Below are 7,109 nucleotides of genomic sequence, written 5' to 3' on the forward strand. Positions count from 1 at the left end.
TCATAATTTACGGAGATAACCAACAAAAAGTATACGAAGATCACGGACAAGACACGAGGTAACACGTGGCGATTTCTCTACATGGTGGCATGAGGAAGCTCAAGCTTTCGAAAAAAGAAGTTTCTGTGAGTGTCAGTATACCATTTGTGATAAAGGTAACAGGGGAAGAAGTGTATTCAAACCTGAGAAATTTGATTTATTGAAAGGCTAGTCATATTTCTACTTGTGGGCTGTGGCCATGTGAATTGGTACCGGAATGGAACCATGTGTGTATTTTATCTTAAACATAGGCAGCGGCAGGACTTGAGGAGTAGGTGGGCAAGAAATGGCGCGCGAAGCGCGCTGCGATTTTGACCACACCTACTTTCTTTGTATGTATTTTGGGCGTGATATAGCATTAAAATGCGCCTAAATGGCCCCCTATCTTATCTGTAAAGCTCTATCCAACATGTAAAGTGCTAGTCCTGGTCCTCTTGGAAGGCTTGTTGACAAAGGAAAGCAGAAAAGACTGTCTATTGCTAGCCATGGTAATTATTTATGACTAAAAATGATGTCATTAATTAAATTTTCATTTCCGGTCAAAATTTTTGGTAGGGCATTGCCCGTCCATGCCCGACCCTGCCGCCGCCTATGATCTTAAAACAGTCTTGCTCTTTCTGATAGTAAGGCTACAGCTCAATAATGAGCTGCTAAGTCAAGGCTGGCACAAAAGTTGGTTCTGTTAACTTTTACAAGAAGACTAGTAATCTTTTTCATGTAATTAACAGGGGTAGGGTGCAGCTAAATTTGCTGCCATGTGTGATGGCAAGAATTTACATGTACATAGATGGTGGGATTAAGAGAAGGAAGAAAAATTTTGAAAATCAGTCTGGCCATGTGCCTCATTGAAGGGGTGTGACCAGATCAAGGCATTGCTCATAGATACATATATTTTACAGTATGTTTGCAGCTTCACTGTTGCTTAGTGGTCAGTCCTACAAGAGTATTAGTATTTGAACCCACCTACATGTACAAGGAGAAGGGTCTGAAAAGTTGTGCACACAATTTTGTCCGGTATCCATGTATCCACTTGTCAAAGTTTAATGATAACATATTATTATGTAATAGTAAAGAAGGATGATGCTTGCTAAGTGCATAAATTGGCCACCATGTTTGATAGAAACACATTTTTGTCTTACTACCTTTTTGGTGTCACAAACCTAGAAAGCAGTTTGAGGATTAAATGTGGTCTAGTAGTCACCTGAAAGATTGCTATTAAGTGACATAAGTGCTTTCCTGGAAGTTGGAACAAAGTATTTTTCCATTGCTGCCATTAGCAAACTCACATTCAATGAATTTATTATGATATGCAATGAATGTACATGTATTTATTTTGTAATGAATATAGCATGTATATCCTTGATTAGTGACTTTTACATGTATATGTGGAACCACATGGTAATATCATGACTGTCTTATGCTGTCATTGTAATATTATGCCACAAGGAATTTAATTACACTCCTTTAACGGATGAGCATGTAATTAGCTATATAAGAGTTCTTAAGTGGAAAAGATTTTTTTAACTTATATTGCCCATGGGTTTTTGAAAGATATTTTGTTACACTTGTACATGTATACTGAAAATATCTCGTTTTGCTTTTATTTTTATTAGAGCAAAAAGTAGTGTCTGATAGTGTTTGTAGTGAATCAGGTGAGCATGGATCCACTGACGTCTTTAAAAGCAAGAAGAGAAAAATAGAAAAGTAATGAGAATTTAAATTTTATTAAAATGGCCTGATTGGCCTCTATACATTGTACATGTATTTCCTCTTTCTCTCTTTCCAGGATTGTGAATGATTCTGCCTTCCCTTCGAAGGCCATACCTCAGCAGTACCAACAGCATGAAAACCTCTCCAGTACTTCAGCAAATGGAGGGACTGAAACTAACACTGGACCAGTTGAAGTAGAGGTAAACCATGCCAGCACATGCAATCCAGATGAGATAAGGACATGTATACCAGTGGACATTCCTGATGCTGATAAACCTATTCCTGGACTAGTATTACTACCTCCTAATACAGAGACACAGCCCCCAGTCGACTCATCACATCATTTTGTCCATATACTTCATTGCCCTTCTAATGATGATGTCATGGACTCTCAAGTTAACAAGACAAGTATCCTGAATTTAAATGTATGTGCTGGGAAAAGTGGAACAGGAGGACATGAAATAATGGCGAGAGACTTAATGGAAGAAGAGGAGGAGACGAATGAAATGGAGGACATTGATCAAGTGAAGACTAATTTAGAGGAAACTAATATTAGGAAAATTACAGAGGACAAAAGTAGTATAGTATAGATATAGTATAGTATAGTATAGTATAGTAGTATAGATGGAGCTGAATTTAAAAGTGACTCAAATGATTTTAGTCTGTTGGACCATAATATTGATTGGGATGAGATGCTTAAATGCATCAGTGGAATTTATGATGATGATGAACACATGCCTCATGATATTTATTTGACTTTGCCACCAAGATATGAAGTAATGGCTGTTAATAGGAAGAAATACAGAGACAAGAACGACGGAAGAACAAACAGTCAGATAGCCCTTAAAATCTTGTACCATTTTTAAAATTTACTGAGGAAGAGCAGGGGAGAGGGGAAGAAAGGAAGACTTTATGTTATCTCAGGGACGACTGGTAAATGAAAATTTGATTGTTTAAAAGTCATGTTTCTTCTTTTAGGATTCAGTCTGATGTCAGAATTGGTGATATAATACATATTGTCCCCAGCTGCTCAACTTTAAGTGCATCTGTATCTCATGCTCCTTCACAGGATTGCTTTGTCATCAGTAATGATAATGCTAGATGTATTATCATTAATCCAGATTATCTTGTTTGTGTAAGTAGCATTAGTAATGGAATCACTTGCACCAGAAGGTAAAAATGACATACATTTACATGTAGTGTACATGTACAATTTTGTCAAATTTTTTGAGCAACTTAAAAAATTGATATGAAAATCTAATTTTTATTTGAATCAGCTCACACTACTGTGAGGCTCACAGTATCAGAAAAATTGAGATCACCGTCTTATCCATTTTTGACAAATACTATTTTGTTATACATGAAATTACATGTACATTGTACATCTCCCTTCCAGATCTATCCTTGAGGATCTATTCAAAGGTTCTTCTCAAACAGAAGCTATTTTGGTTGGTAAGTTACTCCACGAGATGTTTCAAAAGGTGAGACTAATTACATGACTATCATGTGACTATTAAGTAACAGGCAATACTAGCCGCTTCACAGCATGCATCAGTGGTCACCAGAGACTTTGTACTATCATTGATACCTTCTTTAGTGAACAATGTATCAGTTATGCAAGAACTGTAAGACATTAATTTAAAACTTAATTATAAATGTAGCTATGCTCCTTAATTCTCTCTCTCTCTCTCTCTCCCTCTCATCATTAGGATTAACTGAATGTGATTTATCTGAGAGTTTAGCTGAGCATGTGAATCTCATAGTTACATGGTGCAATCAGTATCAAAATATTACCTACACGAATAATAATAAGATTGAGTGGAAAAGATTCATGTACATGTAGTATTGCCTCTTTACTATCATTGTATAGCTGGTTTATTTTGTGCCGAGTTGATTTTTTGCAGTTTTGAATCAACTAAAATTAACAAAATTTTATTAACATGAAAAAATAAGCCACATACATAAATTAATCAAAACATGACAATTTGAGACTACAAAATGAACCAGCAACACAGTATTGTCATTATTGTTGTTATTATCACTGTTATTCATTGTTGTCAGATTCCCTCATTCCGAAACTGAAATGGTTAGCATGTGTATCACAGATGTTACAGACATAGAGGAAAGCGTATTGTCTCCTAGGTAAGGTCAAGTCTCATCTTTTACATGTATTATGTACATGTACATGTGTAGGTTTGGACTCAAAGGAAAAGTTGATGCAACTGTAAAATAAAAGTATGAGCGATCCAAAGAGAAAGAGAGTACATATAATACTTATTTTTACAGATTACTGATTTTACTCGTCAAACCACTGAGCATTTGGTTCCCCTGGAAGTTAAGACTGGACAGATGAATGCCAAATATGGCGTCATTCAGCACCGGGCTCAAGTAATCCCTGCCCCTTTTACCATAAATGGATGTGCTAATATTGCAGGTGCTGCTCTATTGTTTGATGCTGTGTGACAGTCATGTGGAGACTGTACCTGCTGGACTATTGTATTATATGAAATCGAAAGAGACCCTCTCTGTATTGGCCAGAGACAATGAGATAAGAGGTACATGCATATACATGTAATACATGTACAATGCATGTACTGTACAACAGGAAATTTTGAGTGAGCTACATGTATGTTGTTTTGATAGCCAACTGCCAAAATTCAAATTTACCATTTTTGAAATATTATTTGCATGCTCAATGGCACATGGCCACAAATTTGCCAAATTAAATTTATTCACCAACGACCAACTTTAGCAATTTGCTAAAATTTAGTCACTCGAAAACTTCCTGCTATACTTTACATATACATGTAGTGCTTATTATTGTACTTCCCTCTTTCTCTCACTCCCTCTTTCTCTTTTAGCTTTGTTGATAGCAAGGAATCATTTGGCTCGTTACCATGGCAACCACTGGGATCATGTGACCTTGCCAGAGATGCTTAGAAACCCAAGAGTCTGTCAACACTGTCCTCGCTTGAAAGAGTATAGCCTTTACCACAAGTAATGGAGAGAGAGAGAGAGTGAGAGGGACAAGAGGAAATTTGTTTCCTTTATTGCTTATGCACGTAGATGTACATGTACCTTTTATGCATGAACATATTGTATACCATATAGCCCCAATTTTCTGTTGTCTAATTTTTTTATTTTTGTGACGCATCAATAATTTTAATCCCAGACAAACTACCTGTCAACATTGTTAACACTGCATGTGTTGGTTAATTCACAAAAAATTACTTATAATAAGATCATGTACATGTATGTAATTTTCTGTAAAACAAATGTACATGTACATATCCAGTGGCTGACCAGGGGTGTTCCATGGGTACTATGGAACCCTCTTTTGGTTAAAGAGGTTGTCTTTTTGTAGTTTCTTTGGTTCACTTTTTCTCCATTTTATTAATTGAAATTTTAGTTAAAATTATAAGCCAGTTAAGCCACAGCCATGCCAGTGCATACATGTACATGTACTTTAACCCTTTGTTTATATTACAGGGTGTTTGAGAATGATATGGCAGAGTCTTCAGGTTTCAGGGATCATTATCCGTTGGTGCTTGATCAAATGAGTCCGCTCTGTGTTGACTAGCTCCTATCGTCATTGAGTTTGGTGATGGAAGAAATGAGTTATGAGCAATCAGAGTCAATCAAAGAGGCAACCTGGCGGACTACAGTTCGTGATAGGTATTGGATTGCAGTTGTATACTAAAATGAATTTACATGTACATTTATTATTATTATTGCTGTTGTTATTATTATTATTATTATTATTATTAGGAAAAAGTTAGGGCAGGATGAAAAATGAAATAAAAATAATTAGGTTGATAGAGATTAAAAAAATAATAATTTAATAAGGATAAAGTTAAATTATGGATTTAAGTCATTATAAGGTCCAAAGGGGCTCTGTCACAGGTATCAACAGATCTCCATTTTGTCCTGGAGCCACGGAGACAGAGTATAGAGGTTCGAATGATGGCAAATGTTAAGCGAGTCCTGATCCAGTTGATGACTTCACTGTAGTGCCTCGCCCATTTCATTGATAGCCTTTCTCCCAATCTCTTCAAGAAGGCATTTGCTTCTCTCCCTACCATACCATCCACTGACACACATATCGGGGGGAATAAGGCTCTCCTTGCTTCACATGCTGACAAATACTTCACTTTCTTCTCTTCGGCTTTGGCCAGTACATTAGATGGAGACTGGTTCACATATGACTGGGCGTCAGTGTTTACAACACGAATATCAAGCAACGCCTCAGACTGTTGAGACCATATTATTATTATTATTATTATTATTATTATTATTATTATTATTATTATTTATTTTTTGCAGAGTTAGGGAAGGCAGTTGTGTCAATAATTTGTTGTCTTGCCGACCTGAGGCTCTTAATGAAATGTCTAGTGGTAATTTAAAAGTGAAGCAAACCTTCCTGAGGCAAGGAAATGAATCCAAGTGAGTTCCAGTGTCCATTTTTACTCTCACTCCATCTCTAGTTCTCATTTATTCAGTATGACAGGATACTTGTTAGTCATGATGATATTAATTGGTCTGTTGCTATGGGTTACATAATGAATATTAATGAGCAATCGATTGTTCTAGCATTGGACAAGTAAGACATACATGTACATGTATTTACATGTACTTATTTTTAATTTCTATTTTTACTCTTTCTCTAAATTATTATTTCCCCAGGTCTGTCTCTGTTGGTCAGTCGTACACTATTGATCAAACTGCTGGTTAATTTAGCACTCTAATCCTGTCAACTTTAGCAGAAGTTTGTACCTCTGATGGTGAAAGGTGAGTATAAGTACTAATACTAAGGACACTCACTAAATAATATTTGTTTTAAGGGATCAACAATTAAGAGAGCTAGTGATTGATTTGAGGGAGCCAAGGTTCTGTGAAGGAAAGGTAAATATACTGTCATCAAGTGAGGAGTCTTTGCTAGCGACTTTGAATAAGCAACAAAGACAATGCATTGAAAGTGTAAGCTCAGCAAAGATGCATGTGAATGTACAATTAAATATTGTCTCTTATTAGGCTCTTTCTGCTAAGGATTATTCTCTAGTTTTGGGTATGCTAGGGACTGGAAAGACGACAGCTATTGCCTGTCTTGTACAAATACCAGTTGCCCGGGAATTAGTGTATTACTGACCTCATTCACTAACTCAGCTGTTGACAATGTACTAATGAAACTAATAGAAAACGGTAAGAGGAGAAGTGGGAAGTGTTAGGAATTGATGTACATGTATTGATGAATCACTGTACCTTCAGTGTTTTGTTAAATTTTTGAGCGACATTGAACATTTATTAAAAATCCAATTATAATAAAAAATTAAAAAAAACAAGACTGAGTAGGATTCCGAACG

General features: G+C 36.1%; 3 long non-coding RNA genes across 3 annotated transcripts in view; all 3 read left to right on the forward strand.

The window, feature by feature from the left end:
• The first annotated feature begins 68 nt into the window (after positions 1-68).
• On the forward strand, positions 69-1,736 carry LOC109582247 (uncharacterized). Its single transcript, XR_002184986.1, has 2 exons — positions 69-155; positions 1,653-1,736. It is a non-coding gene; the product is annotated as an uncharacterized LOC109582247 (long non-coding RNA).
• A 1,113-nt stretch (positions 1,737-2,849) lies between these two features.
• On the forward strand, positions 2,850-3,332 carry LOC109582248 (uncharacterized). Its single transcript, XR_002184987.1, has 3 exons — positions 2,850-2,922; positions 3,146-3,230; positions 3,274-3,332. It is a non-coding gene; the product is annotated as an uncharacterized LOC109582248 (long non-coding RNA).
• A 416-nt stretch (positions 3,333-3,748) lies between these two features.
• Positions 3,749-7,109, forward strand: part of LOC100631994 (uncharacterized) — a 5,957-nt gene continuing 2,596 nt past the window's right edge. Inside the window, exons 1-11 of the long non-coding RNA XR_002185001.1 lie at positions 3,749-3,891; positions 3,943-3,984; positions 4,036-4,137; positions 4,184-4,304; positions 4,611-4,746; positions 5,239-5,424; positions 6,073-6,192; positions 6,234-6,349; positions 6,433-6,537; positions 6,591-6,726; positions 6,781-6,948. This is a non-coding gene — a long non-coding RNA (uncharacterized LOC100631994). The remainder of the gene's footprint in view (positions 3,892-3,942; positions 3,985-4,035; positions 4,138-4,183; positions 4,305-4,610; positions 4,747-5,238; positions 5,425-6,072; positions 6,193-6,233; positions 6,350-6,432; positions 6,538-6,590; positions 6,727-6,780; positions 6,949-7,109) is intronic.

This window comes from Amphimedon queenslandica, unplaced genomic scaffold (genome assembly GCF_000090795.2).
Source record: "Amphimedon queenslandica unplaced genomic scaffold, v1.1 AMPQUscaffold_13394, whole genome shotgun sequence".
Lineage (NCBI taxonomy): Eukaryota > Metazoa > Porifera > Demospongiae > Haplosclerida > Niphatidae > Amphimedon > Amphimedon queenslandica.